The 16,078-nt window shown below is 44.9% G+C and overlaps 1 protein-coding gene across 1 annotated transcript in view; it reads right to left on the bottom strand.

Annotated features, from left to right (window-relative positions):
• MAP3K13 (mitogen-activated protein kinase kinase kinase 13) overlaps positions 1–16,078 on the bottom strand; it is a 71,726-nt gene that overhangs the window by 46,100 nt on the left and 9,548 nt on the right. The window lies entirely within an intron of this gene.

The following is a 16,078-nucleotide window of genomic DNA, read 5'->3' as shown; positions in this document are numbered from 1 at the left end:
TTTTAGGAAAAGCATAACTTTTTACAGCCCTCCTACATATATACAACTCAGAACACCATTATTCCTGGTACTACCAGGAACAGGCAAGGAGAGAGGCAACAAATACTGAGATTTCCAATCCTGAGCCTACTGCATCTTCTTCCCACCCCACACAAATCTAACAGCTTCAAGACTTAGCCCAGCTCTTCATAAAATTAATCAACACCTTGAAATTACAGAACTTCATTGCAAACACTAAACTCACTGGTCTTAAAAAGAGATTATCCCTACCCACACGCTTTGTTTTCCTTGTATCCATCACCAGACACAACCAGGTCACTGCAGCACTGAGGAAGGGATTCAGAAATACCAGCACCAGTGTCTTGCCAGAATTAAGAGACTTTGGACAACAAAATCTACGTGGCAGCACCTGCCTCATGTTCTGCACCACAACTGAGCTGCTCTCAAGGCCGTTCCCAACATTTTAGAAGCTTAGTTATTCTAATTCTTTGGAGAAGTAGAAGTGAGAGCCATTTGTATTTGAGAAAAACACTCATCTTGTCATCACTGTCGTTTCATTTTAGTGCTGTATTGAGGCTCTCCTTATCTCTTCTAGTTTGCCATGAAAACAGGACAGGCAGTTCCACATTCCCAACAGGTAAAAGCCTGTGAGGTCCAGGTTAGGCTACACTCAGAGGCTCTATCTGGGCAACAGGAGGATGATCATGTAGCAATATTCCTCCACAGGAAAGGACTAATTTGCCCTGTACCAGCCTTGTATTAACCATTTTAATTACAGAATAATTTCCAAATAAAACCCAGAGCAAACATAGATGTATTTTAAGAGCTTTATTAGCCAAACTTTGGAGTTTATTTTTTTATATAATAAAAATGTAAATATCTGCCTTTGTTTACATGAAAATTACATGGTTCTACGAAGTCAATTTTAAAAAGCCCCAAAAGCCAGTGATTACAATTTTTACCACTATTTTATGACAGGAACAGTGCCTGTAAACACAAGGTTTATTTTCTCGCTTAAATTAAACAAATATTGTGAGCAATGTAAGCAATACTACAGATGAAACAGACATGGAAAAAATAAAAAACAAAAAAAGGAAAAATGTATTTGATTATATTATTCCTTTAAACACAGTTCACATATATATAGAAAACAGCACATAAAATTGGAGAGATGTTCGTAAAAAACATGAGACACCAGATGCCCAAAGTTGGCCGAATGCCACTGGAATATATTACTGAATTTCACAAGAAAAAAATAGAGCTTTTAAGGACAGATTTTAAAGCATTAGTTGATAACTGGCAGCCAAGGTGGGAATGGTCAGTGCCCTAAAGAGGAAGGGGCTTCTGGGGCTGAAGGACTTTTATCAGCAGATGAGTTCAGCTCTTGCTGCACTTCCATTTACCACCACCTTCTACAGCATTCTCTTGGCTTTTAACACTTGCTTCCCACATCCAGCCTGAAAGATTCCCTGCATCCATAATCCAATCCAGAAGCCAGCAGGGTGTGTGGCAGCTTCAAGCTCCTAAAAAAATGCACAAAAACACTTACTGGGTAAAAAGTGCTATTGAGAACAAACACAAGCCCCAAAGGTGTGTGCCACAGAAGCCACATCGCTGGGAACAGGGTTACAAACCCCACTGGCTGCTGGGATTTCTTTTCCTCTTTAACATAATCAACGTGGACCCAAAGAATTCTTTCAATCGCCTGTTTCTCATCCTACCCAAATACCAGCAGAATTGTGAGTATTTGGATTCAAGCACTAACCCCTGCAGATGGATTTCTGTTTAAAGAACTGAACAAACAAAACATTATTTGCCTCAAAATTCTTCTTCTTGCGGTGAAAGCCGAGCTGTGCTGAAATCAATAGGGCTGTTGGCATTGTTTTCCACAGAGCTGGAATTTCATTTCCTGTGCCCCACTTCAGATCTGCTAATAACCACCAGAACAGGGGCTTGCACTCTCACAATCACATCTAGAGCTCAAAATACAACGTTTTGTGCAAAATAAATACTCACAGGGAGGGTTGCATAAACAGCATGAAAGGGGCTGTGGCTGGTTTCTTCTGAGAGGAAACTTTGCCCCCAGCCTGCCCTGCCTGCTCCGGATTAATGATGTTCCTGAAGCCTTGGGAAGTCCCTACCCCAACCCAGCAAGGTGGGAGGGTTTGTTATTTTAACTGGTGGCTGATTAACAGCTTATCAGCAAGTTTTCAAAGGTTAAACTCAACACACATGCATGGCAAGAGTGCATGGAAAGGACAAGGGAAACGTTGGATTTGTGTTTCCTTTCCTGCTGCCACCCTTCAGTGAGGGACAGAACTCTCTCACACACCATGACCTGCAGCAGTGCCAGCAAGGAAACTTTAACCAGAACTCCTGGTTTAACTGGAAATGTCTCTGGAAGCCAGTGAGAACCCAACAAAAGTGCTTTCTTGCAAAGGAGGAGCTTGCTTTGCCTGCTGCATTCCCACTGGCTGCCACGCAGGATGGAAAAGCTAACCCAAAATCTTTAAGTTTGGTCCTTAAACACAAGGCAGTTTTATCACTGCTGCCAAATTTATCATTGACACCACAGCTCCATGACAACTCACTGGAAAACAAAAACAAAACAAAATCTTCATTTAGGGCTTGCTATGATTTTTATTTCTATCCCAAGCATGTCACTGAACTGTAAAGGGCTGATGCAACCTTAAACCAGAAAAAAAACCCAGAGTTACAGACTCATTACTAATTCATCCTGGCTGGAGCTGCATACCAGCAGCTGCTGCCTCTCTCAATTAACAGCAAATATTGAACAGTATTGTCGTTTAACGGTGTTTACTGCCCTGTCCGCTGAGCGTTTTCAAACGTTCTGGCACAATTTAAAGCATCAACATTAATAAACAGAGCTTAGTTTAACCCCTTATGTATCAGCAGAGCTCACAGAAGAGGTGTTTTACTCGCTTCAGACATTCATTAGGTGTTTGGCAAAAGCTGAAGCCCAAAGATCCGAGGTGCCACCAACGTGGTGTTTGTCATTCAGAGGCCCATGGGGTGCTTGGCTTCTGCAGGGGGCTGAGCACAAGTGTGAAAAATGATGGGAGTAACTCCAGCAGAGCAGCTCTTTAGAAATGGTTGCCAAAAAGTTGAAACAAAAGAGGAGAAAAAGGAGGAGGCCACACATTCAGCCTCTGCTGCCGAAGGTTTAGAACAGCAAAACCAACAACGCCCCAAAACAAATGGGGAAAAAAATAAAAATCAAGACACAGCCATTCTGCAGGGAGATCACAGCAATGCTGTGATTCCTGAGGGCCCCATCTCTGCACAGGGAAGTCAAGAGCCCACATTTGTACCTTCCCACCCTCCAATGTGCCGGCGGCTGCCCTTTGGCCAGGCTGGGTCTGAAGCAAGTAATTACCCAAACAATGCAACTGGAGCACTCCCCCAGCCACCTCTGCAGCTCCTTCAGTGCCCTACTTGCTCCGTGGTGTCAAGTTTGCTGGAAGCCACTGATGTACAAAGGACTGAACAGATTTTATGTTGCATTTACACCCTGTGTTCCCAGCACACCAGCAGGCAGGAGCACCTCAGGGGCCCTCCAAGAGCCCACTGCCAGCTGGGCCAGGGCCAGGGTGTGGATACCAGAGATCTGGAGCAGGGAGGGGATGCTGAGCCCAACCCAACTGCAAGGTGCACACTGGCCACTTAGATACTGTGTGAAAACAGCAAGCAGCTCCTGTACTGCATTTATTACAGTAAGAGCTAGAATAAGGCCATTCCAGCTGATTGAAATTGGAGGAATTCAGTTATTTTTGGAGTGCTGGACCTTTGTTCTACTCATGTTGCAGAGGGAACTGTGCTACGAGCAAGGGAGCTCCGAGGAGTGATGCTCTGAGGGCTTGTCAATCATGAGGGAATGGCTTGGAAAACTGGGCAAGTAAAAGTAGCTCTGGCCACAGCTCTGTGTGAACATACTCTTCTTGGTCTAGCATTTGGCTGCAAACCCCCTCCTTTCCTCAGGCCCCCTCTGCCTGTGTACCCTGGGCAACATCCAGTCTGGTCTGTTAGGAGGATCCCTTCCTTCCCTCTGGGTTCCTGCACCACCTTTGTGTGATGGTGTCTGAGGTGTTCAGATAAATTAGGTGATATGACTAATACCTGCCATCTGCTCTTTGTTACCTTCTCTCTCCTCTCCTGAAGAAGAGGAGTCAGCAGTGAAGTGCTTGTTCTACTCGATCTATTTTAGGAGCGTGGGCTTTCAGCATCCATGCAGCACTGCTTTAAGCTAGAAAAGTTACAGCAAAGAAGTAGACCATGCTCTGGCAGAGAAGACTGAGCATTAGGCCCTGCAAAAGTCTCTGAATAGGCTCAGAAACAACTGCTTTCTGCAGAAATTCTCTTCACTCCAGTGTGCCCAAGAAGCAGAACTCTCGCCCAGGTTTTACTCTAGGCCTCAGGCCATAGAGGAGCAGGTAAGATCCAGGTCTTGGAAGGTATCCAACTGCTCTCAGTGGAGACCAAGTCAGCCAACACAGCTTGGAGCATCAGCAGGACACGTGCTGCAGCACTGGGATACCTGGTTTGAGGAGTAAGGAGCTCCTACCCAGTCACACCACCTTGGAACAGACCTCGGAGAACAGAAATGGTACCAATAACTGAGGGCAGGTCTCTGCCCACCTGACTGGGGTGAAACCTTCCAACTCATAGGGAATATAAAGCATTACTTACACCCACAGCTGCTCCCCATATGCTACAGTCAAGATAAAAACGAACTGGACAAACAAAGATGGGCTAGAAGGGAGAGAAGCCAATGGAGGATAATTTAATTTCACTGTATTTCCAGGAGGAGCTGTATCAAACACAAAGAAAAAAAAATCATCACAGTGTAGGAGGCTGAAAGATGGAGCAGTGAGGAGTCTCTGGCCCCATAAATGTTTAATTTGAGCAAAGCAGCAGATTAGTAGTAAGCACAGTTCTGTTGCTGCTGCTGAACTGCACACTCCTGCTTTGATTTCTAAATGACACAGAGTGAAAACATTAAGTATAAATATAAAATAGGAGAAAAAGAGCAGGGAGGTTTTTATACCTGGCATTACAGATGCAACGTGCACAAGCCAGCAACCTGCTCATCCCTCCCTCCACTCCTGCACAGAGCAGCAGCACGAGGGTGAGCAGACTATGGAGCATCCACAGACCTCGATTTCACAGCTTTGACAGTCCAACCCAGCCCTGGGGATAACAGAGCCATTGCACCCCACGTGAGGGAACAGCAAGGGCTGCAGGTCTCTGATGCTGCCTGCTAAGGAAACTGTGAAACTGGAGAACCACAGAAGGAAGATGCACGTGGAAACACTGAAGAAATGGATCCCCAGAGCCCTTGGAGCAGAAAAAGGACCCGCCTGGAACTGTTCCTCTTGCAACACTGCCCCTAAAAGAAGGGCTGATTTTCTCTCTGTGCTGTTCCCCTTGCAAACAAAACCCATCAGTAAGGATCACTCTTTCCCCATCATTTCCTTTAGTTATTCCCATCCCACTGTAAAGAGTAAGCTCAGAGGGGTTAAATGAATCTGTGAGGGAAGAAAAGTTGATAATTAGTGTTTCTTCCTGCCGAAAATGGAAGAAGAGTGAAAGAGAAATTAATGCATTCCATGACCTTTATGAGATTTCCATCTCCATTTTTCTTCCCTTTCCTGCTCTTTACTTTCCTCAAACTGCCACCTGATCCTCATTATCTGCTTCTTTCCCCTCCACCTTCAGAGAGGAGCCTATTTCCTTTCTTTATATATATATATATATATATACATATATATCAATATATATATACTTCACTCTCTTTCCTGTTTCCATACCCACTTGCTGAAACTCATACAACTCCTCTGTTGTCTCCACCACTGTATCTAGTCTTCCCAGTCTGCAATCCTAAAGTGTGGCTTCACTAAAATCAAGCACAAAGGTTCAATTAGACACAGATTCTACCCCAGCAGCACAACTGTTTTATTGGAATTATGTCACTTATCCCAAAGTCAGCCCTCCCTGACTGCTGAATGGACAAGCATGGAATAAGAGCAGGAAAGCCCTTGGCCTGGCCTTCCTCACTCCCAGTAGAACCTCATCCAGCTGAACACCCTGGTAAATAGGAGATAGCACATGACAAGAGCTACAGAGCTCCTGAAATCTGTCCAGCCTCTGGGAAACCTCCAGACAACACGTGTAGGTCATCCACGAGTGTAGGTTTTCTTTTTTAAAAGTATTAACAGATTAAAGAACATATACACCAGTATTCTCATGTTTTGCACTCTCCTCAAGGCTGGGAGTGCATTTGTGACTGTGACCATGAGATGCAATTCCAACAAGTAGTTTTCTTCTCTGAGTAGTAAAAAAAAAAAATTAAGAAGAAACAGAAACCCACAGCAATGCCCCAATTAACCTACAAGAAGGACACAACTAAATGTTGCAAGTACAGACACAGCAGAAGCCTCTTTTTCACTGCAATTTGCTGCTGGGAACAAACTTGCAAAGCCAGGACAGCACCTTGGGCTCTTCCACATACACCTGACATAGGAAGGCATCACCTCTCATAAAGCAGGACCTCAATTCTCCCTGCTGGCTGCTCTGAATTTTCAGCTTCCCAAAAGCTGATGTCCTGGCATTTCTCCTTGCAAGAGCAGTGACCTTTGCAGGCCTCTGGAGAAAGAAGCCAAATCCAGTATTAAAAAGATACAGATGACAACAAAAATGCTGGTGTGCCCTGCTACTCAAATGACAGAAAACATTAAATATTTACACTGACACATTATGATATGATTCTACTGTAACTGCAATCTCCTGTGACACAGCCATGCTATTTTTCCTGATGAAAAACCTCTCTCTTACTTTGAATACACAAGATAGATGGCAGTGAGTAAGTGAAACAGCCCCATCTCTTATCAAACACTGCCTGGTGACCTCATACTCATCCCAAGGCTGCAGAAGGGAGAAATCTCCGAGGAAGCAGCTCATGGACAGACTCACAAAACACCTCCAGAAGACTCAACCATAGTAATGCTTTGTGCCAGGGGGTCTCTCCTTACCAGGACCACAGTGACATGGTCACTCCCCAGGGCAGGACCCTCTGCCTCAGAAGAAAGCACAGATACATTCAGTAGCTTTAGTTATTGCCATGCAAAACCCTCTGTAGCATTTCAAGGGCAACCAGTGAAGCTTCCAGCCACCTCTAGAGCTGTATTTTACACATTCTCACTGGAGAGCCAAAACTCTGTTCTTTCAGGACAGAACCAGCTGTAAATATTGGCTGGAAACATTTATTCCCACTGGGGACAGGCACCTGTCTGTAATTGCTGGCAGCAGTTGGGGGCCAGGGGAGTCTCTCTTGTGCCAAACAGCAGACAAAACAAACCAAACAAAAAAAAATGATGGCACCTTGCACATACAGCAATACCTGATCCCACACAGCATCAATGGGGCCACAGCATACGTGTTTAGACTGAAAATGAAGAAAATTTACAACAGCTCTACCAAACTTAACTATTAAAGCTGCTTAAAAGCAAAATGACTGAAGAGGTGCTCTGTCCTTTATGCTGCACATTCAAGGGTGAGGAAATGCCACCCAAGAGTATGTGACCAGAACACCAGGGGAGGATCACAGGCCTGCAGACCTGCACGGGCACAGTGGTCTAAGATTTTTCCATCAGTTTTACAACACCAATATAGTTCACTCCATAAATACAATCCCAGCTCACTAGAAATGCATTTCTGACTGAGCACAGTAAATAAAATGCACACCATGAACAGAAAACATAGGTTAATCGATGCTCTGTGTGTGTGTGAAGTTCAGCCACATCAATACAGACTGTCAGATATTTTTCCCCATTTTCTTCAACCAGAAAGTGTCCAGGAATTCAATTAAGTTTTTCATAAGAAATTCTTTACAGAGGCTGATCAATAAACTAAGGCTTGGGGGGGGGGGGGGGGGAAGACAATTATTGAAGTTCTACTGTGGGACAATATTTTCTACTCCTAGCAGGTGTCTGTGCAAGCTGGGCTGCAAACCTGAAGGTCAAAGCTGTGTGCTGACATGCATTTGTTGATTGACACCAGGAAGACCAAGAAAATAGTAAAAGGAGCATCCAGAAAGGAGGCAGAAAGACAACTTGGTACATTTTGTGAAGACTATACCAAGTTTCTGCAGGAGAAAAATTCTGACTGGGATATAAATATGAACTAATCCCTGAGAAACTGCCCAGTTCATCTGCTCAGGACCTGCCAGCCATTCTGTAGGAAGGTAAAATGAATTTACAACCTGGTAAACTTAAGGCTAAAGAGATAGAGAGAAGTAGCAGGTGGCCTTTGATATCAAGGTCTTTGCTATTGCAGCTTCAGTACATATTCTCTTGCTCCAGGCAGTCACTTGATTTCACACGATTCCCAGAAAGACCAAATTGTACTTCAGAGGTTGAACAAAGCTCAGGAAACATTTTCTCTCAAAAAACATCTTGGGAACATGAAGCAATCAGAATGATGTGGCTTTTTGCTTCTGCCAAGAGCCCAAGGTAACAAAGGTAATCAAGAGAAAGGCACAAAATAAGAGTGACTGTTGATGATCAGTGTCTAACACAGGTATGATTTTCCTAGGTTGGATTTTGTGAATACAATCATCTGAGACAACATAAAGGACAATCTCCTTTGGCACATGAGAAGAGCTTGCTGAGCAGAAAAGTACACTTAATGCTCCCTTTGCCTCCCCTTTGGGTTTGCCTTGTATCCTCCTCTGTGTCACAAACAGGTTGATCACACTTCTTCCTTCCCATGTGCTCCGTGGGGAGGCATCAGACACAGGCTCACTGCTCTCAATAGTTCAAAAGCAAATGTGTTGAGCAGATAATGAATCTCAGCTACACAGGGACATCTGTACTTTAATCTGACAACCATCAAAACTAACTCTGATGTTGAAAAATACAGACCAGGGAGAGCAAGAGAAGGGATCGTATTTTTACCCAAGTGTGAGAACAGTTCTCTTGCTCCAGACAGATCATCAGTTCAGAATGAGGGGACAGGCAGTAACAGTCTGTTCCCTAGGACTTGGAATACCTCCTGCAAGCCTCAACACATTGGTCCATCTTCTTGTGCTGCTGAGAGCATGACTGGTCATCCCAAAGATGGTCGAAGGGTAGGACAGGGAGCTGCTCAGGACTATTGCATTCAAAGCTCACTTGGCAAAGGGAATAATGGAATGAGGGATGGTGGTTTCTGAAGCCAGGCTGCTGGCAGGAGGATAAAGATACAGCACTATCAGAAATGACTCCTGCAGATCAATCCTCCAGCACAACACTGAGTTTGCTCCTTGCAAAGAAGAGAAGAGCAGAACCTCTTCCCTTTAGCAAAGAACCCATTTCTTCTAACAGGCAGTTTATTGATTATTGCCTTGGACTAGAAGGCTAACAACCAAAAACATAACAGTAACTGGTCGTGCTGCTGGGCAAACAGCCTTCACACCTGCAGCTGCATGTGGGACTGTTGTGTAACACCACAACACCCTTCCATTCCTCCCAGTTGTCTTGATACACTTGCACTTCAAAGAGAGACCAGAAATTCTGCTTACTGGTAATTCCCAGTAAACCACCACAGGGTGCTGCAGTGGGAAAGTTAAAGATACCCTTCACACAAGCCCTCCTTTCAACCCCCCGGTCCCTGAATATGCTGCTCAGAAATGTTACTTCTACTGCAGTGTCACAATTAAATATCTTGAGACGTGACAAGAGGAAAACATCATATCCTTGGAAAAGAAGGTGAAAAAGGTACATTAAACAAGTAGTTGATGTCACTCCTCCAAACTTCAGCCAGACAGTGGAAGGGGTTTAGCAGAGCTGCTGTGCTCTCTGTGCTCCAGCACCAGGGAAGCAAAGCCCTGGGGTGAGGGCAGGGCTCCTGTGCAGCCAGTGCAGCACAGTTTGGTGGTGCTGGGCTGGAGAGAAACAGCTCCTGATGGCTCAAGCATTAGCCTTGAGAGCAAAGAAGCCTCTCATTGAAGGTCAAGGACAATCCCATATTCCTTTGACCTGCACATCAAATATTCACGGTTTGCCCCGTCCCCTCCTTTTTCTTAAATGAAAAATCATTGCTAATCCACTTACATGCAACATCAGTCTGTTTTCACTGGTTACTGCTGCTCACCCTTCTTCTTTTCCAACTTCTGGTCCTCTCCCCTCTCACCAGCAAGACAGAGCTGACACGTCCCTCACCCCTTCTTCCTCTCTTGTTGAAACCTTATTTCCACTGCTCTAATAGTTCTTGACTTAACTGGGACAAGGAAAATTATTCTGGGCTTCTCTGTCCTAGCAGTTAGTCTATTCTGTATTAACCATCCAGAGCACTGCAAAATCATGCTGAAGCCCCAGGCAACCATTCTAACGCTTCCTTAATTCAGGCTTTAATCAAATTGCCCATTTTCACTGGACATGTCTATAGCCATATATATATATATATATAGGAACTTTTTGTATAAAAATCCTTCAGTGATAACAAAATTCAGAAAAGCTCATTTAACAGCATTCGTTCCAAGAGATCCAAATAAGCTACATTTCTGTCTAACCCTAAAACAGACTTATTTCTTAGGCAAGATAGTTTTCTTCCCCTCATCCTTCTAAGAAATAGGCAGATACATTTATAATACTCAAGAAGAGAAGCCTTAGTAAGTATCACACACTAATAAAATGCAGAATTGTCTCCACAAGTTTAGGCATGGAGCTGAAAAGCTTGGCTTTCAAAAGCTGGCTACACAAACACTCAGCCTGTTTTAACCTAAACTATCACACCCAGCACCAAAACCAAAGGGGACGAATTTTTACACTCAACTCAAAATCTGACCTTGCCTTTGTATTATCTGATGTCCAATATAAAGACCACTGCATTGTTAAATTTTTTAAGAGATGCAAAGTGTTTCTGTACTGTGAGAAAGCAAATCCCTCGCATTTTTCTCATGGCACTTCCCAAAGACTGGCCATCATTTTAACTGCATCATTTTAACAGCATGCTACTTGAAAGTACCAGGAATTTCTAGAGGAGAAGCACATCCAGAAAAGCCTTTGCTTTGTGCCACAACACCCGTTTTGAAACTCTTCTATCAGCCGAAAATCAGGGCTGGTTTCGATTTCCTGGAGTCTATGCCTGAAACAACCAACCACTGTTCAAGTTCACCACCAAGTTATGCTGTCCAGGTTCTCAGTGTAAAATACTCCCCTATCCACAAGCAAGGAATGAAGCACCAGCTCATTTTGCAGTCTCCTCTTTGCCCATCCTGACTCTGGAAACACAGAGCTGGCTGAGGGCTGGAATCAGCACAGGGCAGAGCAAATAAAGGTACCAGTGTAATCACTGTTAAGATAAGTCAGCCAGTGCAAGCACAGCTGTCTAGGAAATAGAAGCAGAGAAGCAGGAATGCACAAGTAGGGGTTTGTCAGACCTGGAATTACCTGGGCTGAGATACAGCACCCTCTGCTATTGCTGCAACACTTGGTCACACAAACATTCAGTTTTCCCCTTCTTACACACACTCTGGGGAGAGAACACAACCCATTTAAGAACACACAGCTCAGCTCTTCAAATATAACAGAAAAATACAAAGTAGCAGCACACACACTGTTAGGGTTTGGGTGGTAAACTGTGAGTAAACTATGAGTGAACTCAGTTTTTCCTTCCTAAGTGGAATGGACTATAAGGAATGATAGGACAAGGCGGAACAGTTTTAAACTAAAGGAGGAAAGATTTAGAGTAAATACTGGGAACGAATCCTTCCCTGTGAGGGTGGTGAGGCCCTGGCACAGGTTGCCCAGAGAAGCTGTGGCTGCCCCTGGATCCCTGGAAGTGTCCAAGGCCAGGTTGGACGGGGCTTGGAGCAACCTGGGCTAGTGGAAGGTGTCCCTGCCCATGGCAGGGGGTGGGACTGGATGAGCTTTAAGGTCCCTTCCAACCCAAACCATTCTGTGACTCTATGAAACCCTCCAGGTTATTGTAAGCCTTTTTTTTTTACAGATATATATCACTGCCAGGGGTGTGCCCAAGCCCCCAGTGCCCCTGATTTCAGCCAGCCCTGCTCAGATTCAGCCCAGGCGATGTCCTGGCAGTGCCAGGGGAAGGGCAGGACACAGCTCACCCAAGGCATGGCACCCACTCGGAGCCACCACCTCAAAACCTCTGTGACAAAGCGCTCTAAAGGTGGAACAAAAACTTGGAGGTGGATGAAATAGCAGCTGAGATTGCCTGCACTTGCCTTCACAGGCTGGGGCTTTCATTGGAGTGCATTAATAACAATTTTAGAAAGACCAATATCGACTTCATTTATTTTTACAAAGCTTCTCTCTGCCCTCATCTTCACTGACTACAAGTGTCAGAGAAAGGTCAAAACAGCTTAATTTTCTTCTGCACTGGACAGAAAGGCATGAAGAACAGCCAGTAAATTTAGCTTATTTCATTTACACTCTGGCTTAAGGAAGGAGAGAAGGAATTTATTATCATCAAATTGACCTCAGCATAACCTGGCTGCTTTTATCAAGGTTGTGTAAATTAAAAAGAGAAACCCAGAGATTAAACTTGAGATTAAAAAAGATGCATCAACTCAGAGTGGTTAGATTTCAAGGAAAAATAAATTGTGGTAACAGGCATCAGAACACAGAACTGAGCAGCTTTCCAAACACAGCTATTCGAAATTACAGGCTCAGGCACCAGAGAAAGGAGACCAAGTCAAGTGGTAAATGAATTAAGTATAAGTTGATCGTGGTCCTTTATCAGTAAAATTAAACTCCTCCTTTACTTGGGAGCACTGAGCAAATGTTATTTTAATAGAGATGTAATTCTGTTTCAAGAAGGCAAGTGCAACGTGCTTGAGAAACAATATCTTAATTGATAAGGCAACATGTAGACAGGCAATGCTACCTGGCAAAGCTACAGTTAACTGATTGCTGCACCCATAGCATACCAATCAGTATCTAAAAGTTATACATGATAAGAACGTAATCAAACACAATATTTAAATGTAGGGAAAAAACACCATGAAAATATAACTGTTTTACTCTACCAGCTGGAAAAACCACCACAGGAATCTGAAGCGATACCTCCTTTTCCCTCCAATGTGGATTTTACAGTTTATTCCCTTAACTAAGTGTCAGCTTAATGTGCTCTGCTTAGCAAAAATTATCTTCTTAATAGTAGATATTAATACAAGAAAAACATGCAGTGGCTTTCAGTCTGGACACTTACTCTCTAACAAAACTGGGCTGCAGGTTCCTCCTGGCACAGTAAGGTCCCAGAGCAGGAATTCCTGAAGTTTTGTTCATAGCAAGTTAATCACAGTGCAGTGGGTGAAGAGCTCACCTCGGGCTGATGCTGATTGTACACTGTGCCATTGAGTGGATCCTATCAGGCCACAGTGGTAATATTTCACATCCAGATGAAGCAAAACAAATGGTTCCCAACACGGCAACTGAAACATCCCAAAATGCCCACACATATCCAGCAACCAAGGCTGTCAAATCCACTGCTGGAACACTGGATATAAATTCAATGTGGGGATGAATCTGATGGATCTTCCCTCAGGAATTTGTGCCTCAGGCTGCTCACACTGCCTGTACCACAGCTGAGTTGCATCTGTTGGGCTTTCAGTTCATACCATGGAACCCTCAGGATCTCCAGGAAAGACAGAACCCCAGGACTAGCTGGACATCAAGTGTCTCTAGAGGTGGCTGGAAGAGCTTCCCTTGGCAGAAAGGGATAAGCAAAGCCCTGAGGACAGTATCAGTAAAAGCAAAGGTGTAATTAAAAGTTGGTGCAGTTCTGCCCCGCAGCTCTAGTCTCCAGTGGCCTGATCAGCTCCCCCAGAATGGTCCCAGAAACCCAGCACTTGAAATGTTCCCTCTCCCAGAGAAAATAAGGATGGCAACCAATTCTGGGTGGGCAGCATCATTCCATTTGTGAGTCTTTGCCCAAGGTTCAAACTGTCCATATTTGGTCCAGATTCAGGTTAAATTGATGGCACATTTTTTTCCTAATGAGATGAGAATTTTATCCAGAAACACTGAGACATTTTCAAATGCCATAAAGCCACAAGTGACAACATATCAGGGGCAGACAAGCAAGGGAAAGAAGCCACCAGGGACATCTACACCTATCCAGGGTCTTCCATGTAGGACAGAAGACTGATACAGTCTAATCCACATAAAAAATGGACACAAATGCAGACTGTGGACAAAACCAAGTGGTTATCCAAAACTGGAATGCCAGTCCTATGGTATGTGGGTGAGCCAGTGGATAACATGATAACATGCCTTATTCCCCCCCAGCAGAGCTGCCCAGTGAGCACAAACTCTTGAAGCCCCCTGTCCCCTCATGGAAGCTTCAGATCTGCTCAAGGAGACACCACCACACCATCATATGTTGCCCAGAGAGGCTGTGGCTGCCTCATCCCTGGAAGTGTTCAAGGCCAGGCTGGATGGGGCTTGGAGCAACCTGGGCTAACAAGTGGCATCCCTGCCCATGGCAGGGGGTTGGAACTGGATGAGCTTTAAGGTCCCTCCCAACCCAGACTATGATCATTCCTGAGCCACCCCCAGCTGCAGCAGCTGCCGGGGCACAGGGCTCTGAGCCCTGCCTGCAGCACCCAGCTGTGCTCACAGCCAGCCCAGCAGGAAGGGACTGCTGAGAGCTGCAGCTCCTGCCAGCCCTGGGCAGTTCGTGCTCCGGAGCTCCCTCGGGACCGGACAGGCCCCTCCTGCCCTGCCCTGCCCTGCAGGGGGGATGCAGCCGGAGCAGGCACCAGACCCAGCTCGCAGGGCCATCTGGCAAACCACAATGCTGCCTCTGATCAGGAGCCAAGAATCAGAACCAACTGTTTTACTGGAAATATCTCCAAATATTTGCCAGCTACCGCTGAAAAATCCACGCTGGAACAAGGCTGGAACAGCTCCTGGCTCCGGTGCAGGTGCCTCCCTCCAGCTGCACACCGTGAGAAGCCCCCGTGCTGACAAAATCTGCTGGGCTGTGATAGCAGCTACGAAAACAGCGAGTAAACAACACACAAGAAACGGGCACAAGTACTCGGAGCAGTATCAGGAATACCAGCACTGCCTGATATTTACTTAGTGACTCACAGGGAGGAGGATCCACCCCTTCAGGCTTACGAGAACAGGTAACAGAAGAGCGCATGAAGTCACTGGGAGCTCAGCTCCTCCTGACCTCGGAGAACAAAGAAGCTTTATAGCAGCAAAAAATATCCTCTTTTCACTCTTCCCCTCTCTCTCTCTCCACCCTGCTGCCCAATCTTTCTCCACAGATTAAAGTGGCACTTTTCACAGGCTGGGAAAGCAGGAGGAAGAGAGCAAAAGGAAGAGGAGATATTTCTGTTCATCCACACAACAGAAAAATACAAACTCTACCAGAATAAATATTTCCAGGTGAGATTCCCTAGTTTTCCAGGTTCTTTTGGCCAGAGGTTCACTGATAACACCTGAAGAGGACACTTGGAAAACAACAGTCAATACAAGAGAGCATTTTAGAACTTGCTGACCCCTTTTACTTTGGGGCTTTCAGTTTTCCATCCTTTTATGGAGAGCTGTGCAGATTATACCAGACACCAAAGAGCATCAGTGATTGTGAACAGTATTTCTCTCTCCAGCCACAAGCCCTTTCTTCCTCATGTAGTGAAGTCCTCTAACACTGCATCTCCTCACCCCTCTGTCAAGCCCTACACTCCTGAGAGGCTCTCAGTGCTACCAAATATACAGATATTTAAGGAACTCACAGAACTAGTGAGACACAGCTGCAAATCTGCAAAACCACGGGAAAAAAAGTTCAGGCTGAATTTCTGCCAGGCCTTTTTCCTCACCCAGGAAAGCATTTATGCACAAAAGGCCTGTGACACCAATGCTGAACATTTTAGGGCAATTCCTGTGCAGACAGAATGACAACTGACAGCCACCCACGTTTCACCACTTACTCCCCACTATTATCTTTGAGTCTACAGCTACTACTTGGTTCGTACCAAAACACAGAAAAAATAGTTATCAATAAAGTAACCAACAGAAAAGCAAATTTATTAGCCTAATTAAAAAAT

Source organism: Neopelma chrysocephalum, unplaced genomic scaffold (assembly GCF_003984885.1).
Source record: "Neopelma chrysocephalum unplaced genomic scaffold, ASM398488v2 Primary Assembly neopelma1_252, whole genome shotgun sequence".
Taxonomy (NCBI): domain Eukaryota; kingdom Metazoa; phylum Chordata; class Aves; order Passeriformes; family Pipridae; genus Neopelma; species Neopelma chrysocephalum.
This window is presented reverse-complemented; position numbering and strand designations above follow the sequence as displayed.